This window comes from Leucoraja erinacea, chromosome 12, assembly GCF_028641065.1.
Source record: "Leucoraja erinacea ecotype New England chromosome 12, Leri_hhj_1, whole genome shotgun sequence".
Classification (NCBI taxonomy): Eukaryota; Metazoa; Chordata; class Chondrichthyes; order Rajiformes; family Rajidae; genus Leucoraja; species Leucoraja erinaceus.
Genome location: NC_073388.1, coordinates 16,265,878 through 16,293,026, shown reverse-complemented (window position 1 = coordinate 16,293,026; position 27,149 = coordinate 16,265,878). Strand labels below are relative to the sequence as shown.

General features: G+C 42.0%; 1 protein-coding gene across 3 annotated transcripts in view; it reads right to left on the bottom strand.

Moving 5' to 3' along the window:
• Positions 1-15,132, bottom strand: part of nlgn3a (neuroligin 3a) — a 232,911-nt gene extending 217,779 nt beyond the window's left edge. For all 3 annotated transcript variants that reach the window (XM_055643648.1, XM_055643649.1, XM_055643650.1), the window contains exon 1: positions 14,941-15,132. The gene's annotated coding sequence lies outside the window, so the exon portion shown is untranslated. The remainder of the gene's footprint in view (positions 1-14,940) is intronic.
• Between the last annotated feature and the right edge of the window lie 12,017 nt (positions 15,133-27,149).

The window sequence follows — 27,149 nt, the reverse complement described above, 5'->3', positions numbered from 1 at the left end:
CGTTGGCATTCCAGAATTTGTAACCTTTTTTTTTAAGGCATTCTTGGCTATTCCAATGTCATTTTCAGAAAAGGAACAAATAATTTTTGTAATAATTTCATAACAGATATTTTCAATCAAATGTAGATTGTCAGCCAAGGAGACAGGAAGGGCAAAGAAAAAGGAGTTGGTAATTCCGAAAGAAAACACTCAACTTAAAAGGTGTAGACTTTGTACCAGGGCGACTTTGGCAAGATTCCATCAGAAATGTCAAAACAGACGTAGAAGGATAAAATGCTTTGGATGGCTCTTATATGATGGGTCAGGCTAATCAAAGTGAAAGTGAATGTTTTAAAAGGTTTAATATTTTAAATTGTGCCATTGAGAAGTTGGACCTGGGAGACAACATATATCACGGATATAATTTAAGGAGCAAAGTTTTGGATGAGCTGGCTTGCAGGGTTAGAGTACTGGAGGACAATTGAAGAGACTTTTAGTACTGTGAGTATTAAAAGTTTGTAATGTAGTAATAAGAAACCAGTTATGACAAATGTTATAATGAGAATGATTAATTATGAAGTTTGTAACAATGACAAAAATTATCAAAATGATTTGTAAAGTTTTATTCCTGAGGGGTATGCAATGATTAGAATTAGAAATACTACAGGTAATAAGCACAAGGTGGCTCTAAAGCTTGAAGTTAGTCAAAATAATGTTGGGAGTTCATAGTAATATGATTCTAGACAGCCACAAAAATGCACCTGTGACAATGAATCATTTCATTGCCATGTGGCAACCAACATCGCCTGTTTGGGGCCAATGATTCCAGAGAATGATGGTGGCAGATTTTGGGGTTGGACTTGATAGATTATGATAGGTAGCTTCTTTGCATCATGCTTACAATAACAGCAAAATCTTAGAACTAATGTCATCATTGTATATATGTCATCTAAAGGAAGTCCTAAAGGCAGAGGTTGGTGGCCGCATGGTATGAAGACGGGCTCCAATGCCTGCCACAATCAATCTCTGCTGTCATTGTCTTCACAAGGAAATTGACAGGTTGGGGGCACTGGTGAACACATGATAGATGAAATTATTCACAGTCAATGGTGCTCCTTTGTAACTGAGTCAAACTATGGGGAATTTTCTCCATCATGCTTGCTAACTGAAGGCTTTAGGACATTTGGTGTTTCTTGCAAACTGCAGTAATTCTAATTCTAATTATTACATATGCCTCAAGAATAAAACATTATAGATAATCACCATTCTCGTCTTCATTATTATGAAGCTCCTTAATTGATTGTTCTCATTATAAAACTTCTCGTTAGTAGTCTCTTATTACTGCAAACTTTCTTTATTTGTCATTATTACAAACATATGTTATTAAAAGCCCCTTCTATAATATTTATTATCCTAATCCTCTCCTAACAATAGGTTGCCCTTGGCTCTAGCTCTTGAATAACTATATTCAGACAAGGAGCTTGAAACAGAAAGATGTCAATTCTTCCTCATGAATTTCTTTAATGTTTCCCTAAATGCAATAACTCGATAGGAAAACTGTCGGAAAGACTACAAATTGTACAGTAAATAACAACAGATCAATCCATAGCAGCTGGCACAACAGTTAAACAAGACCCACATGGGGACACTAAGAAAACATGGAGACATAAGAAGGTACTGAAGATGGGGGAAACTGCTAGTATTGGGATTACACTCCAAATACCAGGAACATACTGGATCAATACAAATACCAAGGGATACTGGGAATACAAATGTATTGTTAATGTCAATGTTGACAAATCATTAGGTAACAATAACCTTTGACAACATTTGCAATCACCTGAACTGGCATGGATTGATAATTGTTGGTCAGCATAGATGAGGAAAATTGTGTTTATGTACATGTTTGAAGCTTTTGACGAGCTATCAGAGGGCAGGTGAGACTGATGCAATTGATGTTCTGTGCATGGACTTTTAAAAAGTGTTAGCTTAAGACACTGGAAAAAATAAAACTAACAGGATAAAAGGCACTGTAGCAAAAAGTACCCAAGGAATCAAAGTTGTTCTTCTGACTAGACCGAAACACAGCATGGCAATCCCCACGATTCATAGAAAAATAGAAAATAGGTGCAGGAGGAGGCCATTTGGTTCATCGAGCCAGCACCGCCATTCATTGTGATCGTTCCCAATCAATAATCCATGCCAGCCTTCTCCCCATATCCCTTGATTCCACAAGCCCCTGGAGCTCTATCTAACTCTCCCTTAGATCCATCCAGTGATTTGGCCTCCACTGCCCTCTATGGCAGGGAATTCCACAAATTCACAACTCTCTGGGTGAAAAAGTTATTTTCTCACCTCAGTCTTAAATGGCCTCCCCTTTATTCTAAGACTGTGGCCCCTGGTTCTGGACTTGTCCAACATTGGGAAAAGATTTCCTGCATCTAGCTTGTCCAGACCTTTTATAATCTTATATGTTTCTATAAGATTCCCCCTCATCCTTCTAAACTCCAGTGAATACAAGCCTAGCCTTTTCAATCTTTCCTCATATGACAGTTCCGCCATATTAGGGATCAATCTCGTGAACCAACGCTGCACTGCCTCAATCACAAGGATGTCTTTCCTCAAATTAGGAGACCAAAACTGTACACAATACTCCAGATGTGGTCTTACCAGAGCCCTATACAACTGCAGAAGAACCTCTTTACTCCTATACTGAAATCCTCTTGTTATGAAGGTCAACATTCCATTAGCTTTCTTCACTGCCTGCTGTGCCTGCACGCCAACTTTCAGTGACTGGTGTACAAGGACACCCAGGTCTCGCTGCACCTCCCCCTTAACTAGCCTAACCCCATTGAGATAATAATCTGCCCTCTTGTTTTTGCCACCAAAGTGGCAACGCATCTGTCACGCATCTACCCACTTACTCAACCTGTCCAGGTCACCCTGCAACCTCCTAGCATCCTCTTCACAGTTCACACTGCCACCCAGCTTTGTGTAATCCGCAAACTTGCTAGTGTTGTTCCTAATTCCCTCTTCCAAATCATTAATATATATGGTAAACAGTTGCGGCCCCAACACCGAGCCTTGCGGCATTCCACTCGCCACTGCCTGTCATTCTGCAAAGGACCGGTTCACTTCTACTCTTTGCTTCCTGTCTGCCAACCAATTTTCGATCCATGTCAACACCCTACCCCCAATACCATGTGCTCTAATTTTAGTCACTAGTCTCCCAAGCGGGACCTTATCAAAGGCTTTCTGAAAGTCTAGATACACTACATCCACTGGGTCCCCTTCATCCATTTTACTTGTTACATTCTCAAAAAAACCCAGAAGATTAGTCAACCATGATTTCCCTTTCATAAATCCATGTTGACTTGGACTACTCCTTTCACTGCTATCCAAATGCCCCATTATTACTTCTTTAATAATTGACTCCAGCATCTTTCCCACCACCGAAGTCAGGCTAACCGGTCTGTAATTCCCTGTTTTCTCTCTCGCTCCTTTCTTGAAAAGTGGGATAACATTAGCTATCCTCCAATCCATCGGAACTGATCCTGAATCTATTGAACATTGGAAAATTATCACCAATGCATCCACTATTTCTAGAGCCACCTCCCTGAGGACCCTGGGATGCAGACCATCCGGCCCAGGGGATTTATCACCCTTCAGTCCCATTAGCTTACCCAATACTAATTTTCGCCTAATGCAAATTTATTTCAGTTCCTCTACCCCCTTAGATCCTCTGTCCTCCAGTACATCTGGGAGATTGTTTGTGTCTTCCTTAGTGAAGACAGATCCGAGTACCTGTTCAACTATTCTGCCATTTCCTTGTTACCCATAATAATTTCACCCGTGTCTGCCTTCAAGGGAACCACATTTGACTTTGCTCCTCTTTTTCCCTTAACATATCTAAAGAAGCTTTTACTGTCCTTCTTTATTTTCCTGGCCAGCTTCCCCTCGTACTTCATCTTTTCAGCCCATATTGCTTGTTTTGTGGTTTTGTTTCCTTCTGTTGTCCTATGAAAGTTTCTCAATCCTCGGGCTTCCGGCTACTCTTTGCTGTGTTATACATCTTTTCTTTTAATTTTATTCTATCCCTAACTTCTCTTGTCAGCCAAGGTTGCCTCCTACTCCCCTTAGAACCTTTTTTCCTTTTTGGAATGAAATGATCCTGCGTCTTCCGGATTATGCCCAGAAATTCCTGCCATTGCTGTTCCATGGTCATTCCTGCTAGGATCCCTTTCCAGTCGACCTTGGCCAGCTCCTCTCTCATGCCTTCAGAGTCCCCTTTGTTCAACTGCATCACTGACACTTCCGATTTAACCTTTTCCTTCTCAAATTGCAGATGAAAACTAATCATATTATGATCACTACCTCCAAGCGGTTCCTTTACCTCGGGCTCACTTATCAAATCTGGTTCATTGGGCAACACTAAATCCAGAATTGCATTTTCTCTGGTCGGCTCCATTACAAGCTGCTCTAAGAATCCATCTTGGAGGCACTCTACAAGTTTGGAGGTCTGTAGATAACACCAATTAGTGTCTTCTTGCCTTTACAATACTTTACAATTCCTCAACTCAATCCACAGTGGCTCTACCTCGTCAGTCCCTATGTCTTCCTTCGCAAAGGAATGAATTCCATCCCTCACCATCAGAGCTACCACCCCCCCTCCTCTGCCCACCTGCCTGTCATTTCTATACGATGTATAACCCTGAATATTAAGTTCCCAGGCCCGATCCTCCTGCAGCCACGTCTCAGTAATCCCCACAATGTCATATCTACCAACCTCTAACTGAGCCTCCAGCTCATCTACTTTACTTCTTGTACTAATGACTTCAACTCAAGTGTACAAGGTAAAACTTAAAAATCTGTAGTTGACAAGTTACTGATTTCTAGAGGCCACTAAAAGATTGGCAGAATGGGAGATCATATGGCAGATGAAATTCAATGCAGAAAAATACGAAGAGACAAATTTTGGTTATTAGAATGAAGGGAAACAGTTCACAATGCAATTGGACAAGATTGGTGGCAAAACCAACACACCGTGGGAAGTAGGAGAGTATTACACAGAAGGTAGAACCACTTTTTTAAGATTTATACTCCAGAAACTTGTGGTATAATGGAATTGCCAGTTTGGTTAATTTTATAAGTGGCGCAAAAAAAACGATATCTGGGAATGTTTATGTACTACTCTTTAAATGTTGTAGGATACAATATTAAGAAAAAAAAGGCATTGTTTAGAAATTTGTCTTTGGTTGTTAGTATTAATCATACAATATAGTAATGACTATGAATAGTAATTAACTTACAACATTTTGTTCTATTAAAATGAATGGAACCAGATTTTAGAAGCAAGTCACACCATACAAATTGATTCTATATCTGCATCACCAATGAGGATACATTTTGCTGCAGTACAAAATCCTTGAAGTTATGTTAGATCTGTCTAACACATTAGTTGACCCCCAGCTCGAGTACTTCATGGAAAGATCTGAAGGCCACAGAGAGAGCACAGAATTTACTAAAATGGTTCCAGGGAGACAGATCATAGCTATGTCGACAGACTGGAGAAGACATAGCTGTTTTCCTTGGAGCAAAGATGGCTGAGAGGAGATTTGACAGATAAATGTAAATTAGAGGTGTCCAAACTAACTGACACATGGAGGGGCATGTAATACTTGCAATAATGATGGCGGACAGCGGGGGTGATGCGCCGTTGTGTATGGCCGCTCCTCCTGCTGTCCGTCCTTTCACCCTTATTTATTTTTATTTTTAGTCCTGTTCATATCAGGTGTTTATTGGAGGTCTTATTTTATGTGGTGGGTGGGGGAGGGGAAGGGGGAAATTATTTTTAACCCCAGTCCTACCTGGTCGGAGATGCGGTTTTTCTCCGAACCGCATCTTCGTCCTCTCTGTGCGGCCTAGTCGAACTGGAGCAGCGCTGAGCGGCGTTTCCTGCGGGGACTGCAGCTTCGACGGCGGTGTAGATGCTGGGACATCTACAAGGAGCGGGCGATGCCTTACCGGGTCGCCTTGCGGTAATCTCCGGGGCACTGTGACCGTTGACGGCACCGCGGAGCCTGGGATCCGAGATCGCCAGTGTCGGGGGTTCGGCCGGCGCGGCCTGTGAACTTTGGTCGTTGCAGTCTTCGGGGGGGAAGCGGCCGCTTCAGTCCTGGCCGCTGATGGATGTTCACCGACGCCGATGATCCAGCTTCACGGCAAGAGGGCCTGAAGACACCGGGCTGGCTGAGGAGGCCAGATATAGGCCCCGACCTCGGGTGGACTATGAGGGGGAGAACTGGATATTTTTGGTGCCTTCCCTCACAGTGAATTCTGCTGTGGGGGGACGTTTCATGTTGATTTCTATAGTGTACTGTTTCTGTGTCTTTTTTCTTTTTCTCTTTTTTCTCTTTTTTGATTTGTATGGATTTATTGCATTGATCTGTTCAATTAATTTAATCAATCTCTGTAAAGCACTTTGGTTCAAATACTGGTTTTGTTGAAAAGTGCTATATAAATAAATATTATTATTATTATTATTATTATAATATTCAGAAGTTCAAGAGATGCAGTGTATATACTCTTATATATGATCCTTTTATACTCCATTTCATAAAATTTATTGGAAAAAAACACTTGCCACTAATTATTTGTGGCTAATTACTGCCTAAGCTAAAGTCTCAGGAGTCTCCTAGTCTTAAGTCTTTTGGAAATTGGAACTTGCTTTATTAGACAGTGTTGTTTTGCATTATCTGGCTTTATGGTTGCAGTTGCAATCTTAACAAATCCTCAGAACTCTTCTTAACAAATTTTCAATCTGAATATAGATGTTTAAAAGAGATCAATGTTCCATGAAATACAAAACTAGTTTCGGTTGTTCGATCGACTTCATTGTTTTGCACAGAAATCAGTGTTTGTCAGTTGTTTTTGCATGATTGCATGTGTTACCTTGATTTTAGAACATAGAACAGTACAGCAATAGAATAGGCGCTTCAGCCCGCGATGTCTCTACCCTATCTATGCCTCTCATAATTTGATATACTTCTATCATGTCCCCGCATAACCTCCGGCATTCCAGAGAAAACAACCCAAATCTGTCCAACCTCTCCCTGTAGCTAATATCTCCTAATCTAGGCAACACTCTAGTAAACCTCTTCTGCACCCTTTTCAAAGCCTCCAGATACTGTAGGTAATGGGGCAACCAGAACTGATATTCCAAATGTGGATCAACCAATGTCCTATAAAGTTGCATCATACTGACTCTTATACTCAATGCCCTGACTATGAAGACAAGCACACCACATGCCTACTTTACCACTCTATCTACTTGTGTTGCTGCTTTCAAGGAGCTATGGACTTGGACCCCAAGATTCCTCTGTACATCAATAATGTTGAAGGTCGGGCCATTAATTTTATATTTTCCCTTTAAAAGTGCACCATTTCACACTTGCGCAGATTAAACTCCACCTGACATTTTTCCGTCCATTCTTGCAGCTCAGGGGACGGCAACCTTCTGTATAGGGGCCGGGACCCATGTCTGTGAGCGGATGGCGGGCCACATCTATCACGTGTACACATGGATCCCGCCCCCATCCCGCACCGGATGGCAGACATTAAATCACGTGTTCACAGAGGTAGTCAAAAATGCTGGAAAAACTCAGCGGGTGTGGCAGCCGCATGCAATCCTTGCAAGTCACTCCCGCTAAGTTTCTCCAGCATTTTTGTCCACCTTCGATTTTTCCAGCATCTGCAGTACTTTCTTAAACGTGTTTACAGAAGGTGCGCGGCCGTGTCAGCGGCTTTGTGCTGGCTGCGGTACAGCCAGAGCTCGGCCACTGCGCGGGGCGCCCAGCCGCTCCTCAGGGCGTGGCTGCAGAGGGCGATCGGCCACTGCTCGACGTGCCCGGGTGCTGCTCGAGGAGCCCAGCCGCCCTTCAGGGCGCTCAGTGGGCTGGATGATTACGGGGGGGGGAAATCCGCCTGCATCCGGATGATTTTGGGTTACAGGCCGCATTCGGTCTAGGGGCCGTAGGTTGCCGATCCCTGCTGTACCCGATCAATATCTCGCTAAAAACCTTGACGGACTTCCTCACAGTTCGTGACCCCACCAATCTCAATGTCATCAGCAAACTTAATAACCAACATGTCTATGTTTACATCAAAGTTATTTATATACTAGACTAAGTGGGGCCCAAAATTCCTGTCACACGGGAGGCCTGGTCCCCTACGCAATATTCTACCACTCACCCATAGCCCCCAACAGTGCAGGCACGGCTCATTTCCCCTCATCCCCAGCACTCTCTCTCCTTCCTCTTCACCCTCCCTCTTCTTTCCTATCTCCTCCTCGCCTCCCCCAATCCCTCCCTCTCCTTTCCCCTACCCTCAGTCACTCCCTCCCTCCATCCTTCCATAACTCCTCTCCCCTCCCTACCACCCTCCTATCCCTCTATGCCCCACCTCCCCACTCCTCACCTCCCCTGATCCCCCCACTGTCCCTCATCACCTCCCCCACTGACCTCCTCTCCCCCTATTTCGCCTCCTTCCCACTCCCCCCACTCTCCATCCTCACTTCCTCCCTCATCCTTCCCCTCTCCTCCTACCATCCCCCAATCTCTCCCTTAACTCTCCTTTCCCCTACCCTCAGTCACTCCCTACCTCCCTCCATAACTCCTCTCCCCTCCCTACCCCCTCCTCTGCCTCTATCCGCCCACCTCCCCCACTCTCCCCCTCACCTCCCCCCTCATTCTCCTCCCTCTCCTTCCCTACCCCCTCCTCTCCCTCAATCCCCTCACTCTCCTCCTCATCTCCCCAGGATCTCGAGGTTGCTGTTCCTCTGACCGGAGGTCGCCTCGACCGGAGGCCATGCCGACTGGAAGCCGCACGGACCGGAGGCCAATCAGCGTGGCGATGATGCATGAAGGGGCGTTGCCGTCCCGTCAGTGAGTGACAGGCTGGGAGACCAATTTGCGCATGTGTGGTTTTAAAGATTTTTAAACCTTAATAACTTTTAAAATATACCACTGATCGGAACAAAACTTGTTGCACTCGCAGCACAGGAGAATGGCGAGTAAGGTGGCGAAAAATCATAGCTCTATCGTGCACTGTTTTTGCGCAAATGTAAAAATAACGCAAACCGGAAGATAACAAATGAGAGTTTTAGTTATGTATAGATATCACAAACAGCAGAGGTCCCAGCACAGATCCCTGTGGAACTCCAGTGGTCACAGACCTCCATCTGAATATTATCCTTCCACCAAAGCCCTCTGTCTTATGTCAGTAAGCCAGTTCGGAATCCATATGACCAAGTCGCTGTTAATCCTATGCATTACTAAATCCATGTAAACAACATCCACCCTATGGATCATCCTCGTCATTTACTCAAAAAACTCAATCAAGTTAGTAAGACACGACCTACTCATGGTGATTATCCCTAATAAACCTATTTCTCTTTTTCATCCATGAATTTGCCAATCATTATCCCTCCTCCAGCCTGGAGCATGCTGGTTCTCAACTCCAAGTCTAATAAATTAGTCTTTAACCAACTCCCACATGTCAGACGTAGACTTACCCATTAACAATTGATCCCAGTGTACCCTGCCAAATTCCTGCCTAATAAAGTTCAGCCTTCTCCCTTTTCAAAACAATCTTAAAACTCATGGAGTTGTGATCATTATCCCCAAAATGCTCATCCACTAAAATACCAGTTACCTGGCCAGACTCATTTCCCAACACAAAATCCAGTCTATTCCCTTGTCATGTTAGACTATGCACATACTGTTTCAAGAAACCCTCTTAGATACACCCCACAAATTCTGCCCATTGGCACTGAGTAATTCCCAGTCAATGTTGGGGGAGTTAAAGTCACCCACTAAGACAACTCTGCTACTTTGGCATATTTGCATCTGTTCCTCTATCCTGCTTGCTATTGAGAGAGGTGAGGGGGGGGGATACAATCCCATCAGAGTGCTTGCACCTTTTTTTATTTCTAACCTCCACCATATCACCTCAGTGGACCAAACCTCTGGTATGTCATCTCAACATTTTACTCAATTCTGATCTGAAGGATACGGAGATCCAAGCTTATTCTTATTCATTTGTGGTGATGTTTGTGGTGAAGTCACTCACCTCGCAGTAAGTGAGCATTGCATTGCACCCAAGACAAAGTGACTTGGCATCTTTAACTGTGAACACAAAATCTCTTTTCTATTCTGGCTCTGAATAAAAACTTTGTACAATTTCGTACAATTTCGTACAATTCCATGATGGCATTTTTATCCAAATAATTAATCTGGAACTACAAACATTGAAATCTTGCGAGTAGTGAGCATGAGTTACAATAATACATGAACCCTGTTCTCTGCAGAAGCATTCAGTAGGAAAATGACAAACCATTAATCACAATGGCTGAATACAATCTATGTTTGAATACAGCCTGTATGCAGCCATTTCATGTCCTAATGTAGACTGCTACAGCAATTGCTTGTTTTATAGTCAGGCAAGACTAGAAAGCACAACGCACAGGTTACGATAGCCATCCTACATTTTACCAAATGCGATGAACATTTGATAAAAATTGGAAGTTAAAGAATATGTTTGAATGTCACATTTTGAACTGGTTTGGCCAACCTGGTAAAAATCATGAAGGATTTGATTAAACATTTCCAATGTCTAAAGGATACAGGTTTGAGTTAGTTGGCAAGAGAACTAGCAGTGACTTGAGGAAAACATTCCCAAGTAATTAGCTACTAGGATTTAAAATGTACTGCTTGATAGGGTGATGGATGGAAGTTCAATGGTGGCCTTCAAAAATACATTGGTTAGAGTCTTGAAGTTAGTAAAATGTAGGGACTATGAGCACTTGCAGTGTTCTTACATTGCTGGAAGCTCAGTGAATTTGTTGTTTTACTCGCAATATGAGAGATCTGCGAAGGCAAAAGAGATGCACAGAAAATACCAAAGACATGGGAATAATTGAACTGCCAAGGATAGAGAACTTTGGCACTGAATACTGGAGTAAAGGAAGATTCAACTCTCTTCTCCTCCAGTCCTTCAGGATCAATGAAGTTTTGCTTCCTCAACATTTCTATGGTTTCCAAGCAGTAGATGAAGCCAATATACAATCAGAAAGTGGGGCAGGAGGTGTCTTTCAGCACAGCCATTTTAACTGATCTTCTGTGTGCTCCCAATCCAGGACTCAACATTTTCAATGCCAACCCAAAGCCAGAGACTACAGATGGCGATAGGAATTTTTTTTTTTTTTTAATTTCATTCAACAAGACTTATTCCAACCAACCATCAACAAAATATGATTTGTTGGGAAATTATCAATAATATCTGGTTTAATATCTGACATCTGCTCATAGCTTGAGGCTGATGAAATATGGAAAAATAAAATGAATCTTTTAGATATATAATAATTAAAAACTAGATTACTGCATACAAACGTGTTAATATGCAGCATGACGATTGACAGATTCTTGATTGGTATGGGTGTCAAAGGTTACAGGAGAAGACAACAGAATGATGTTGAGAGGGAAGGATAGATCGGCCATGATTGAATGAGGGAATAGACGAGATGGGCCGAATGGCCTATTTCTATTTCCGTGACTTATGAACTTATGGGCACTTTTTCTATTTCTTAAAGCAAAGTTCTGATGAAGATTCCAGACAAATATTTCTGTCAGGCATCTTTACAGTGCCACAAAATCAGATGGCAACCAGGTTCAAAGCTTTACCAATCTGAAAACTGGATAACATCAGCAATTTACAAAATCCTTCTCTTTGCTGTAATTCTTTTGTCAGGTCCCCTCTTTTAGTGAAAGTGTTAATCCTTGCTGAGGTATACTTCCATACATTGTTGGGACTCTGCTATTCCATCCAATAAATGATTTTTCCCGTATGAATATAGACTGTAAGTTTTAGTGGGCTATTGGCATTGAGGTATTCACAGCTGAACTCAACCTAATGCCTATCACATGCATGCCCTTGCCAGTAGAGGTCACTGATTGGCAATCTCCATCATAAATATTGATTGATTTTTCCCTGCCTAACCCAAAGATACCAAGGCCAAATCCAGTACACTTATTGCACCTTGCCTGAAATGAGATATATTGACGAAGTGATTGAACCTTGAACTGTCTCTTATGTCTCAGTGTGTTTCATTATCATAAAAATATATATTTTTCCAGTCTAGATTTAATTAACATCTATGCCTACTTATTCCAAAAGTGTCTCTAGTTTAGAGCTGACCATCACCTCAGTTTGGATATGTGTGTGCCTGTCATCAAGTGGTACATGGTGTAACTGAGACATTGCCTTTTCCATCGGACTCCAGCAGATTAAAATTCATATAACAGTGGCTGTCACTCACACAGCCACATCTCTCAGTGTATACAATTTTCTATGCAGTGCTTATATGAATATTTCAGCAAGACTGAATCTGCTGACAACTGAGTGACATTTGTTGACTAAAGACTTATTCAATTAGCAGAAGCAATTGGATTTTGGAATATCCCAGACCCTCTTCCTAAAGATGAACCGCACAAAAGTTATTCTGATGTAAACATCAACTTAACATGTACAAGAATGGTCATTAAGCCTTAAGTCTGAAGAAGGCTCTCGACCCAAAACGTCACCCATTCCTTCTCTCCAGAGATGCTGACACACTGAGTTACTCCAGCATTTTATGTCTATCTGAGCCTTAAACTGATTCTGCCATTCAATTCGATTGTAGCTAATTTTCACCTCACGTCTATTCCACTATCTTAGATCCATACCCCTCGACAGTCACACACACCAAAAGTAAGCAATCTTTATCTTGCAATAGCCAATTAGCTGAGAATCCATAGTTTTATGAGAGTGACTTCTAGATTTCCCTTGCCCTCATTGTGTAAAACTGCGTCATTATTTCACTCTTAAATGACTAGCTCTCAGGTGAAATATTTGCAATCTTGGTCCAGGATACCCACCAGTGGAAAAAGCATTTCTATATCTGTTCTATTAAATCCACATAGTTTGATTTTATCACCTCCTTCACTGCAATGTTGACATAAATTCATATTGATTGAAAATAAATAATAAACTGCTGGAAGTATATGAGCAACATTTGGATGGCCAACATTTCAGGTCAAGACCCTGCACCATCAGGGCCCATTATTCCTTACTGAGAATAAAGTAGCATTAAGAATCAAAAACATTTAATTGCAGTTAAAATTAGGTAAGCAGATCCTCACACCTTCTGTTTTAAAAAGCACAGCACTTATACTGAATACAAAAATCTGAAATGCATTCTTTATGTACGTTATATACGTTACACACACCACACCATATATATCACACATTTCCAGGCATTCATGCAAACAGTTCTATATATCATCTTGCTTTGCAAGTTCTATAAACTGAATTGGAATCAAAAATCTTTCAATTGAAGTTTGAAAATGTGAAATGAACTTTACACCCATGTCATAAAAGGACTGTGAGCTAACAATTTATGGATTATTAGCATTTTCCATTTTCAGGGTAAAAGTACACATAGTTCAGACTAGGCATTAGACAAAGGCATTATAAATAATACAATTCAGAGTCTGATGGAGAAAGGTCACTAATTGCCCAGTGAATGCAATGCATCATCTCCAAATACAAACTGAAGGAAGAAAACAGACTATGTATTTCTAAAAAAAAGGCTCATAGTCTCACAATGCATAGCAATGTACATTTAGGTGGCACACGAAGCAAGTCAGTCTTTTTTTTAATGGAAAGCATAGAGCAGGTTTCAGAGGATTTGATGCTTTTCTAAAACATTTCTATTCTCATCCTCCTATATGCAGCAGGAGGCCCTACAGTTCTGAAAGGGTTAGTGATTTTGCTGCTCAGATGCCGTGCCTGGATGTTTGGTGGTTTCTATTGAATGGGATCTGTTTAAAGCAGCAGGGATTCCAGTTAGAACCAGCCTACGAGACCAGAATATGAATAGGAGAAGCAGCTCACAAATACCACACTAAACACTTTATAGAAAAGGGAAAATTCCCACATCAAGCATGGTTTTGAAGTGGTGATGATGGGGGTGGGGAAGTTGCCTTGGGGAGACTATCAGAAGCCAATTACGCGCTGGGTTCACTATATCCAGCAAATCTTCAACATTGCACATCATATGTGCTAAACAAAGCAGAAATCAGGGGAGTGCGAGTCTATCAAATCGCACCTAACTCAAGTAGAAATTGCACACAAACAAGGCAAATGAGGCAAACTGAATAGTACCGTACACTGACAAAGCAGAACTGTCCAACCAATCTCATCATTATTGATCTCAAAGTTTGTCTATCAAATAAAATTAATCGTTGATCGTATCAATAAATGTTCTTCTGTCTTCAACTTCCACTCACACACACACACTTGGCTGGACTCAATCTCCATGACAACTGCTAGCCTGGTGATTTTTCTGTTTGTCTACAGTGATCAGTTGTAATGATACATACAAATTACATAAAACAATGTTGACGACTGTGAAAAAAGATGATGCAGAACCAAGCATGAAACTCGGCGCAACACAAAAAGAATTCCAATTAAGCCGAAGGACATTCCAAATATATTTGCATTCAGCAGTGAAGCTAGACTCCACTGTGAAACATCAATTCCATCGAAAACACAGTACCAGAAGCGTAGATACATCGTCAACCATCTGGGCTTTCTTCTCTTGAAAATCGCGAACAGGTTTTTATTTTCAGATAACACTTGCTTTTCGGTTGAAGAGAGTGGAATTCTGTTGTTATTTGTTTTAGATAAACCAACAAGAGATGGGGAAATGTTGATAAGAGAGGGTGAAGATTCCCGGGGACAGGCGACTGAGCGGAATCACAGTGTGGAGAACTAGTGTGATGGAGCCCCCGAGTGAGTGCAGGATGTCCGCTCCGCGCTCGGCATCATCCCCAGCTTCTCTGCTCCATCGCCGGCCACTCTTACCTGGGGCTGGGGAGGTTGTCAGCACCGGCCTGGGACTGAGCTGTCGCCCCTCTGCTCGGGCTCTGTGTGCATGTCTCCCCGGGTTGATGGGGCGCTCCCCGCGCTGTGCTGAGACGACTGTCGAGCCGGTTCGACCGCTGCCTCTCCCTCCTCCTGCAAGGGTGGGGGGAGGAGGAGGAGGAGGAGGAGGAGGAGGAGAAGGGAGGGGGAGAGAGAGGGGGGGGGGGGGGTGCTCGGGAACGTGCCGCGGGCACGAGCAATGCGCGGGCACGGCGGCGAGCGACGTGACCTGAATCTGATCAGCCTGGAACGAGTGTGGGAGACGGGGAATAATGGCAAGGGAGATGTGTCCATCTACCGCCTCTCCATCACTTAGCCTCGGAACAAAACCAAACTCCGCTATAACATGCACGGCAGCTCGCCTTCAGATAGTCTGCTTTCCAACGGAAAATAGTGTCTTATCTCCAGAAAACACGACAGGAAGGTTAAAATAAATATGGACACAAAATGCTGGAATAACTCAGCATCTCGGGAGAGAAGGAACGGGTTACGTTTCGGATCGAGACCCTACTTCAGACTGAGCCTTATAAGGACTGAGAAATAAAGAGTCAGGAGAGAAAGAGGTTGGAAAGCGAGGGACACGGTGGTGGGGTTATGAGTTGGGACTTTAGATGCGGGCAACGAGACTCCCATCCTGAAATAACATTGACCCATGTGTTGATGGACTGAGCCATCGTGCAGCGTGCCCGGTTAGCTGGACCTTGTTCAGCTTCACATACGTTTGGCCACAAGTTGTTGGGAGTGCGAGGCGATAACGGCGCCGGGGGAGGCCGGGGTGCGCTCTACATCTTTGTAAACGACAAGGCAAACATTCTGTTTCCTTCCAAGATAGACACAAAAAGCTGGAGTAATTCAACGGGTCAGAAAGCATCTCTGGAGAAAAAGGAATAGGTGACGTTTCGGATCGAGACCCAAGTTCTTCAGACACATTGTTTCCTTCGTCAATTACATTAACATTTTAGCACGAAGAGGGAGATGAACCGTAAGCAAATTAGATGCAGAAAAATTAAAGTGGAGGCGAGGGATAACGGATTTAATAACGAAAGGAAAAGCATAAAAAAAACTATTGAACATTTGATTTTTTTAAAATCCAACCCTAATTTGGGTTGATTGGAACTTCATGAAAATAATGTCTTATGAAGATTAGCCAAGCAGTTTATGCAGAAACTATAACATTTAAAAGACACTTGGACAGGTACCTGGATATGAAAGGATTAGAGGGATATGGACCAAAAGTGGGCAAATGGGACAAACGTAGATGGGGCATCATGGTAAGCATGGATGAGTTGAGCCAAACGGCCTGTTTCTGCACTGTGTGACCCTGGGTCTCTATAATGTTGAGCTAAACATAATTGCAGATGCTGAAAATCCAAAAATAATAAAAATGTTGGAAAGGCTCAGCCAGTCTGGCAGCATCCGCGGAGAGGGCCTCATAAGAATTTAATTGTCCTAAAATATTTACTTTGTGCCCTTCTTCAGAGATGCCAGCTGGCATTTGGAGTATTTCCAGCATCTTTTTGCATTTTACTTGAATGTAGGTTTAAATGGCAATTAATGTGTGTGTGAAACAACATTATGAAAGGTATGGGGAGATGTGCTGTCAATTCCAGGAGGCTAATTGAATGTAGGTACAAATCATTTGCTTGTGAAGATTTGCAATTCATGAGATAGTTTGGCTTCATCCACGTTTCTGGGCAATTTACACATTAATATGGGCATGCACCATTAAACTTATTTTTGGCAGCAATCCCTAGGCCATTGTTGCTCTTAATAATAATTCATATTATCCAATCCAACCACAATTTCAAGGATTCATTGTATTTTGCTTGATGACTGCTGTGTCAGCATGAAAATTACCCTTATATTTCCTTGTAAAACTATCCCTCAATTCTTTCTTCACGGGTCTCAGTGTCAGAGAACACATGAACAATTGAAAACCAGACATCCAGAAAACCAGAAATCCTTGGATTCATCCACATACAAAGCCACTCAATAAAGTGTAATCCTTTGCATATTTCCATTTATGCTGAGAGCAGGTGCTCCAGTTCAGTTCCACTCAAACTATTCTGGTACATCACACTGCCTTTTGCCACTCTATCCAAACAGCTATCAGTCTAGCACCAGTGACTTAGGTCTCGCTCTCGGGCACACTGACTCTCAGAAAGGCAGGTCACACTCCAGGTCCAGGGCTTGAGTACATTAACTGTGCAGGCATTGCCCAGAGGCACGGGATGAGCCTTGAAGTGGTGCCTGGAAAATGGCTCAGCCTTGCATGTTCAAGTGGCACAACTCTTTCTGAGGTGAAGTGCAGTATCAGTGTGCAGTGTATTGGGTTGTTCTGTGAAGGACAGAACATGTACATGCTAAATTAAAAGAAACATTTAAAAAATGATTACCAAACCCTTTGGTCAAATTAGATTTTCAAATTGATTTGCTCAATTGGTTCTATGAAGCAGTGTGCTCTGAGTAAGAACAGATCTGGCTGGTGTAGATTTCTCTGCAGCCAGATCTGCAACTGGGCATAGATGTGATTGGAACAGATTGCTACACGTCAGAGTAAAGAAGATAGTTAAAGTATCATAAAATCATACAGCACAGATAAAGAAAGGTCCTTTGGCCCAACTTGTCTGTGACAACTAAGTTGGCATTCTGGGCTAGTCCCATCTACCTGCATTTTCCACATAGTTTTTACACCCTTCTTATCCCTATATCTGCCCAAATGCCTTCTGAAAGTCGTAATTGTATTCGCTTTTATTGGTTCATCTGGCAGCTCATTCCAGATACGGACGACCCTATAATTGAAAACGTTCCCCCTGTGGTCCCTCTTAAATCGCTCTCATCTCACCTTAAATATTCCCTCTAATTTTAGAATCCTTTACAGTCAGAAAAAGACAGTGAGCTTTCACTCTATCCATGCCCCTCATAATCTTGTACACCTCAGTAACTTCATCACTCAGTTCCTGTGCTGCAAAGGAAAAATGCTCAGCCAATCCAACCTCTATCTTTAACTTAAGCCTGCAAGACCAGGCAATGCAGGACCACCTCTGCGCCCTTTCCAAATTGATGACATCCTTCCAATGGCTGAACAACCAGAAATGCGCACTGTACTCCATGTGTGGTCTAATCAATGACTTGTACAGATGTCCCAACATTTTTACTCAATACCCTTGCCAAGTGTGCAGATGCTGGTTTAAACCGGATAGACATAAAAAGCTGGAGTAACTCAGGGGGACAGGCAGCATCTCCGGAAAGAAGAAATAGGTGATGTTTTGGGTCGGGACCCTTCATAATTGCTTTTTTCATCAATTTCCTTGGAGAGCTCCTCAAAAAACCCTGTCAGATTTGTGGGATTTCCCATATACAAAGCCATGCTGACCACTCCTAATCAGTCTATGCCTATCCAAATGTTGGTAACTCCCGTCCCTCAGAAACACCTCCAGCAAATTCCCACCACTGATGTCAGGCTTGCCTGACTTACTTAAATAATGGTACAACATTAGCCAGCCTCAAGTTTTGCGGGACTTCGCCTGTGTCTAAAAAATATGCAAATATCTCTGCAAGATTCCTCCCCAGGTGTCCACCAGGTTTAAGGATGCACAGTCAGGGTCAGGGGATTTGTCCACCTTCATGTGTTTTAAAATGACCAATACCTCCTCTTTGGTAATTTGTATATATTGTTAGATATCACAGTGAATGTACTGTATATCAATTTAAAAAAAAAAACATTTATAAATGAATTCCGGAAGCACTCCATAGATATGAATTACGTCACATACAACAAAATATTTATTTAAGTGGTTGTATGAAAATAGAAATATTTCAAAAGAGCAAATGATTTAAAATACCAATTAACATTTTTGTTGGTCATGACTGAGCTGTAAAAGTTACTTGGGTACCGCACAGATTTTATGTTCTTCAACTAGAGCAGCAAGATACAAGATACAAGATACATTTATTTGTCACATGTACCAATTGGTACAGTGAAATGTGTGGTCACCCAGGATATTTGACATTTATTTGGCTGAGAGACTGGGTCCTTAATTTAAGTGTACTGGGCAGAAAACTGTAAGAGTTCAATCTGCACTCATTCCAAACCCTCCTCTTAAATAGAACCAATTGAAAGAAGTCAATAGCAGCCAGATCTGCTTTTACTCAAAACTACCCTCTTCATAGAATCAATTGAGCAAACGGTGCATATTTATTGGTAAACATCTACAAGATGCACTGCAACAACTCACTAAAACCCACAACCTCTACTAGCAAGAAGGACAAGGCCAGCATAAACTTGGAAACACCACTACCTGGAAATTTGACTGAAAATGCCAGAGCATCTCAGCGGGTCAGGCATCATCTCTGGAGAAAAGGAATAGATGATGTTTCGGGTCAAGACCATAGTTCAGACTGATGAAGAGTTTCGACCCAAAATCGTCACCTATTCTTTTTCTCCACAGGTACTGCCTGACCCGTCAAGTTACTCCAGCATTTTGTGTCTATCTTTGGTGTAAACCAGCATCTGCTGTTCCTTCCTACTACTTGTAAATTATGTTTCAAGCAACACACCATCCTGATTTGGAAATATATTGCCTTTTTTTTCTCTGCCACTGGATCAAAATCATGGAACATCTTCCCTGACAGCATTATGGATGTACCCATATGTTGAGATCTGCAGTGATTCAACTACACAATGCACCAACACCTTCTCAAGGGAAATTAGGAATGTTCAATTAAGTGCAGGCTCAGTTTGCAAAGCTTACATTCCTTGAATATTTTTTTTAAACTTGGGTTTCTTCAGGGCCTACCTTATCCAAAGCCCTTGGCCAGAGAGTTATGAATATAAAAATTGCATACACAAAGACTAATTCCTTCTCTTTCCCAGGACTACTCGACGTACAAGATACATATTTGAACTGCACTGGATTTAACATGGAATTTGCTCAATGTATATCTTACCATGAAAGGCCTTAAGACAGGAACCTTAGGATCAGAAACATAGACATCTTTATATCTACAGAAGTTGCAAGAAATTGCAGTTGATGGAGAAATTCCACGCATCAGGGCAGCATCTATGAAGTGAAAAGAACAGATGATGTCCCAGGTCAGGACCCTACTTCAAGACTGGAATAAAGGGTATATAGCTGGTAGAAAGAGATGAGGGGAAGTAGTGGGGCAAGAACTGGTAAGGGATAGATGAAGCCAAGAAAGGATGAGGAGGTTGGCAGGTGAATCAGGGTCGGGAGAGATGGGTGGAGATATTCGCAAAGGGTGGAGTTGAAAAATGGAGATGTAGAACCTGATAAGAAAGGAACATGAGAAGTGAAATATAGAACCAGAGGAAGAGATGGAAGGTAGATTAGATCAGGTGAGGAGGGAAGGGGGAAACAAGGGGGTTGAGGTGGGTGATGACCAGAAGGAGGATCTAGAGGAGGGAAAAGAAACTGGGAGGGGGAGCGGAGTTAGGGAGAGCCATAGAATCACAGAGATCGTACAGCATGGAAACAAGTCCTTCAGCCCTACTTACCCATGTCAACCTAGATGCCCCATCTAACCTAGTCCCATTTGCCCACATATGACCCCCCACCTCCCCAAGTGGAATGAGGTGCTGTTCTTCCAGTTTGGCCTCTGGGTGCAAAGGAAGTTAAAGACAGACAGATCCATATCAAAATGAGAGGGGAATTGAAGCTGTTTGCAACCTCAAAGGTCCCACTGGCCCAGATGAACAAAGCACAAGTTTTCAGAAATACAGTGACCTAATCTACGCTCAGTCTCGCCGATGTAGATAAGGCCACATCAAGAGGACTGAATGCAATAGATGAGGTTGGAAGAGGTGCATGTAAATCTCTTTCTCACCTGGAGGTGCAGTTTAGATCACTGAATGGAAATATGGGAGGAGTTGTAGGTGTAGGTGCATCATCTATGTTGCAGCAGAACGTGCCCGGGGAAGCCTTGGTGAGACTATAGAAGTAGAAAACAGAAGTTAATCAGCATAATGTGTAGGAGTATGGATCTTATTAGTTCCAAGGAAGGTTTGGATCTAGACAGATGTATGCGCAGTGATTGTAGGTTGTAGGTGGAGCAAAAAAAATATTTGGTAAGACATTGAAAGTAAGGAATTCACAGAACGGTGCAGGATTACAGGAGATTGCAGAGATGATGGCTGCAAGGTCATCGAGGGAAAACACCAGGATTAGTATTTTAAACTGAAAACACTAAACATTAGTGCACTAACATGAACAGCAGGCTTACCAAATGAAACAATTTCCAGCAATTTACTGCAGCTTAAGATAATTTAGCAAACTTCAAAGTAATACACCACACCCTCCTGGGAATACCGATAAATATATGGATTTATCCAAACAAAAGACTCGATTTTATTTTTATTTTTTATAAAAGTTGTAATTCTACCATAAAATGTATACATGTAGTAACGATAGATGATTCATCACACTTTTGGATATATCAGTTGTTACTTGTAACTACTTGCTAATTTAAAATTACTATTAAAAAAATCTAAATGTTTGTTTGCTCAGTTTCATGAGGCTTTACTCATTCCTCGACATTTCAAATGGATATTAGTTGTGAATGAGTTTGCTCATTTTGACCAATTACTAACTTAACCTGTGTGAATATGCAGCATTTTGACATGTGCTGTTTACAGGTGTAAAGAAACAAGTGGAGGTCTTTCATGAAAATCAACAGTATTTTGGATATTCCTACAAAAGGTAATGTGATTAAATGGATTCCACTGAGTAAAATTAAGCATTTATAAATATTACAAATAGGATTTGAGTATACGAGCAGGGAGGTTCCACTGCAGTTGTACAGGGTCTTGGTGAGACCACACCTGGAGTATTACGTACAGTTTTGGTCTCCTAATCTGAGGAAAGACATTCTTGCCATAGAGGGAGTACAGAGAAGGTTCACCAGACAGATTCCTGGGATGGCAGGACTTTCATATGAAGAAAGACTGGATAGACTCGGCTTGTACATGCTAGAATTTAGAAGATTGAGGGGAAATCTTATAGAAACTTACAAAATTCTTAAGGAGTTGGACAGGCTAGATGCAGGAAGATTATTCCCGATGTTGGGGATGTCCAGAATTAAGGGGTCATAGTTTAAGGATAAGAGGGAAGTCTTTGAGGACCGAGATGAGAAAATCATTTTTTACACTAATGATTTAAATTAGTGATCATGGGGAACAAGGATATGGTGGACCAATTGAATAACTACTTTGGTTCCGTCTTCACTAAGGAAGACATAAATAATCTGCCGGAAATAGCAGGGGACCGAGGGTCAAAGGAGTTGGAGGAATTGAGTGAAATCCAGGTTAGTCGGGAAGTGGTGTTGGGTAAATTGAATGGATTAAAGGCCGATAAATCCCCAGGGCTAGATAGGCTGCATCCCAGTGTACTTAAGGAAGTAGCTCCAGAAATAGTGGATGCATTAGTAATAATCTTTCAAAACTCTTTAGATTCTGTAGTAGTTCCTGAGGATTGGCGGGTAGCAAACGTAACCCCACTTTTTAAGAAGGGAGGGAGAGAGAAAACGGGGAATTACAGACCAGTTAGTCTAACATCGGTAGTGGGAAAACTGCTAGAGTCAGTTATTAAAGATGGGATAGCAGCACATTTGGAAAGTGGTGAAATCATTGGACAAAATCAGCATGGATTTACAAAAGGTAAATCATGTCTGACGAATCTTATAGAATTTTTCGAGGATGTAACTAGTAGCGTGGATAGGGGAGAACCAGTGGATGTGGTGTATCTGGACTTCCAGAAGGCTTTCAACAAGGTCCCACATAAGAGATTAGTATACAAACTTAAAGCACACGGCATTGGGGGTTCAGTATTGATGTGGATAGAGAACTGGCTGGCAAACAGGAAGCAAAGAGTAGGAATGAACGGGTCCTTTTCACAATGACGGGCAGTGACTAGTGGGGTACCGCAAGGCTCAGTGCTGGGAACACAGCTATTTACAATATGTATTAATGATCTGGATGAGGGAATTGAAGGCAATATCTCCAAGTTTGCGGATGACACTAAGCTGGGGGGCAGTGTTAGCGGTGAGGAGGATGCTAGGAGACTGCAAGGTGACTTGGATAGGCTGGGTGAGGGGGCAAATGGTTGGCAGATGCAGGATAAGGTGGATAAATGTGAGGTTATCCATTTTGGGGGCAAAAATAGGAAAGCAGACTATTATCTAAATGGTGGCCGATTAGGAAAAGGGGAGATGCAGCAAGACCTGGGTGTCATGGTACACCAGTCATTGAAAGTAGGCATGCAGGTGCAGCAGGCAGTGAAGAAAGCGAATGGAATGTTAGCTTTCATAGCAAAAGGATTTGAGTATAGGAGCAGGGAGGTTCTACTGCAGTTGTACAGGGTCTTGGTGAGACCACACCTGGAGTATTGCGTACAGTTTTGGTCTCCTAATCTGAGGAAGGACATTATTGCCATAGAGGGAGTGCAGAGAAGGTTTACCAGACTGATTCCTGGGATGTCAGGACTGTCTTATGAAGAAAGACTGGATAGACTTGGTTCATACTCTCTAGAATTTAGGAGATTGAGAGGGGATCTTATAGAAACTTACAACATTCTTAAGGGGTTGGACAGGCTAGATGCAGGAAGATTGTTCCCGATGTTGGGGAAGTCCAGGACAAGGGATCACAGCTTAAGGACAAGGGTGAAATCCTTTAAAACCGAAATGAGAAACCTTTTTTCACACAGAGAGTGGTGAATCTCTGGAACTCTCTGCCACAGAAGGTAGTTGAGGCCAGTTCATTGGCTATATTTAAGAGGGGGTTAGATGTGGCCCTTTTGGCTAAAGGGATCAGGGGGTATGGAGAGAAGGCAGGGATGGGATACTGAGTTGGATGATCAGCCATGATCATATTGAATGACGGTGCAGGCTCGAAGGGCCGAATGGCCTACTCCTGCACCTAATTTCTATGTTTCTATGTTTCTATGTTTACACAGAGAGTGTTGAATCTCTGGAATTCTCTGCCACAGAAGGTAGTTGAGGCCAGTTCATTGGCTATATTTAAGAGGGGGTTAGACGTGGCCCTTGTGGCTAAAGGGATCAGGGGGTATGGAGAGAAGGCAGGGATGGGATACTGAGTTGGATGATCAGCCATGATCATATCGAATGGCGGTGCAAGCTTGAAGGGCCGAATGGCCTACTCCTGCACCTATTTTCGATGTTTCTATGTTTCTAGTTTAGAAGCTGGATATACAAGGGATTTATGTGGATATGGTTATATGTTGAAGCAAGTTAATGGTAGGCAAGAACACTGGCATAAATCAGTTGAGCTAGATAGTCTGTTTCAGGATTTATTCCACATAAAAGTGAGAAAGTGAAGACCATCATCTTCCTCACTCCCTGCAACAATAGGTCGGTAGGCTCAGGTCCAAAAACTATGAAATAACCTGAAATTCTGGGGAATGTAACTGGAATAAAAATCTGTTATAGCAGACTGACACATGTTCACTGATCCATTGCATCCATGCAATCTCCAGGCACTGAAAAGGAGAAAATCATTAACATTCACCACATTTGTTTCTTCTTTATCATCTGTGGGATTGAAAAAAAAACATGTTAGGCAAGTGCAACTTTCAAAATTTAATGGCTTTGAAGGTTGTCTCAACCAGCAGGGCATAATAGGGGCAATGTTGTAGAAACAAGGAACTGCAGATATTGGCTTTAAAAAACGGACAACCAATGCTGGAGTAACTCAGCGTGTCAGGCAGCATCTCTGGAGAACATGGATATGTGACTTTTTGGGTCGGGAGTCTTCTTCAGGCTGATTGCCGTTGTGGTGGGGCGAGGGAAGAACACTGCAAGAGAGGAGGGGCAGGACAAAGCCTGACAAGTATTATGTGGAAGGTACACAAAAAAGCTGGAGAAACTCAGTGGGTGCAGCAGAATCTATGGAACGAAGGAAATAGGCAACGTTTCGGGCCAAAACTCTTCTTCAGTATTATGTGGATACCGGTTAAGGGGCTTTTTGATAGGCAGATGGTCGGACAAAGACCAGAGAGGAAAAGAGAGAAGGTGTGAGACAAAAGGATTGAAGAATTGTGAAATTAGAGGATGGAATGTACCTGGAGGTGGTAGAAATATAGGTGTTGTTTTGGGTCAGAAATGTATGCATTTAGATTGCAATGAATATGAATGCTAGTCTGAAACAACAGTACTTTTATCTGTTCAAATGGATAATAACTAATGTCCTTTTCCACCACATAACTTTGTTCCACATAAAAGTAAGGATTTGATTCACTTTGATTAAAATTGAGAAATTGATGAACCACACTGTGCCATGAACGGAGCACTATTCATAGCATAGTGTAGTTTAATATCAAACGATATAATTGGAAAAATATTCAATATCATCCATCTTTACTCCAAGGTAGACAAAAATGCTGGAGAAACTCAGCAGGTGAGGCAGCATCTAGGGAGCGAAGGAATAGGTGACGTTTCGGGTTGAGACCCCAAGAAGGGTCTCGACCCGAAACGTCACCTATTCCTTCACTCCATGGATGCTGCCTCACCCGCTGAGTTTCTCCAGCATTTTTGTCTACCTTTGATTTTTCCAGCATCTGCAGTTCTTTCTTAAACATCTTTACTCCATATGTGTGACAACTCTGTTCAAAAATATGTTTCCTTACTGAATAGAAATAATTTTACGTTAAGTATTTTAAGATGTTTCAGGGATATAGTAAGGTGCTATGTAAGAGATTTTTATTTAATCTAGACTGGATATGTGTCCTTTAAAACAGATTCAAATATTTTCAATGCAACTGATTTTACACTGGTGCAGGCATTCCTAGAATTATGCTCCTGCTCCATTTTAATAATTGAAATGGCCAGCCTTGTATTGCAGGCCACTGGTCACATCAATGCATCCTTAGCTCTCTCCACATTGCTTTCAATTTTGTAGAAGCATTTCATCTGGTCGACACAAAATGCTGGAGCAACTCAGCAGGACAGCAGCATCTCTGGAGAGAAGGAATGTGTGAGGTTTCAGGTTGAGACCCTTTTTCAGACTGAAGAAGCGTCTCGACGTGAAACGTCACCCATTCCTTCTCTCCAGAGATGCTGCCTGTCCCGCTGAGTTACTCCAACATTTTGTGTTCACCTTCCATTTCATTTGGTCCTTATGATACATGCGTTTTTAATGCTGCAATGTGAGCATCTCATTCCCAGCCATTAATTCCTCCACAAATACATATATACTGTATTGTCATTTTATTTGGGAAAATCTGTGAAAAGTCCAGTCTAATTATATTATTGCTGAAGATACAACATGGGAGCTTTGAATAGAGAACATGATAACATTTATAACAGAGATAATTTACTTACGGCGGGACGTGGAACAACCCTGCCTATACTGGAATAATCAAAGGGAATTGAGCTTGTTTTATATCCAGAGGGCCTTGGATAATTAATCAGCAATGGACATAAGAAAAATGAAAAAAATAGCCAGAGGGGGGATGGGGGGACAGATGTGTTAAGAAGTTGATCGTGTTAAGCCTAAGGGCTTTTACTATATCATCTTTATATCTAAATGAAAAGGGCCAAATGTTATATAAACTAAAAATATCGAAGAAATGCAAGTGAGCACAACCTGTTGAAAATTTACTTTGCTTCTACCTTGATAAAATTACAAATAACCAATTGCCAGTCACTGTCATAGCAACTGCTGCCACGCTTATCAAGGCCCATCCTTGATTTCCATTATCAGGAAAAGCTACCTAATTAATGGCAAACATATGTCACACAAGAGATGCTTATTACGAGGAAGATAACTCTATACATTCAATAAATCTAGAGAAATTGACAACTGCACCCATGGAATACTGAGGTGTTACACACAGCATGTTGCTAATGTTTGATTTTCACTGCAGAAACTAATCAGCGATAGCATTGTGAATTGGCATCCTGACAAAATAAGGAACTTTTCAGGATTAGGAGTTAGACATTGACCATTGAGGACATGCACTGAATGATGGACTTTGATATTTCAGTTCAGAACCAAAACCTGTATAATCTAGCCCTGGAGCTAATCTACAAAACATGTTCAGTTTGTGCTGTTGGTGCAGTAGGGGGCGCTCAAAGTGTTAAATGGATATTGGACCTCATAGACACCTTTAAAAAAC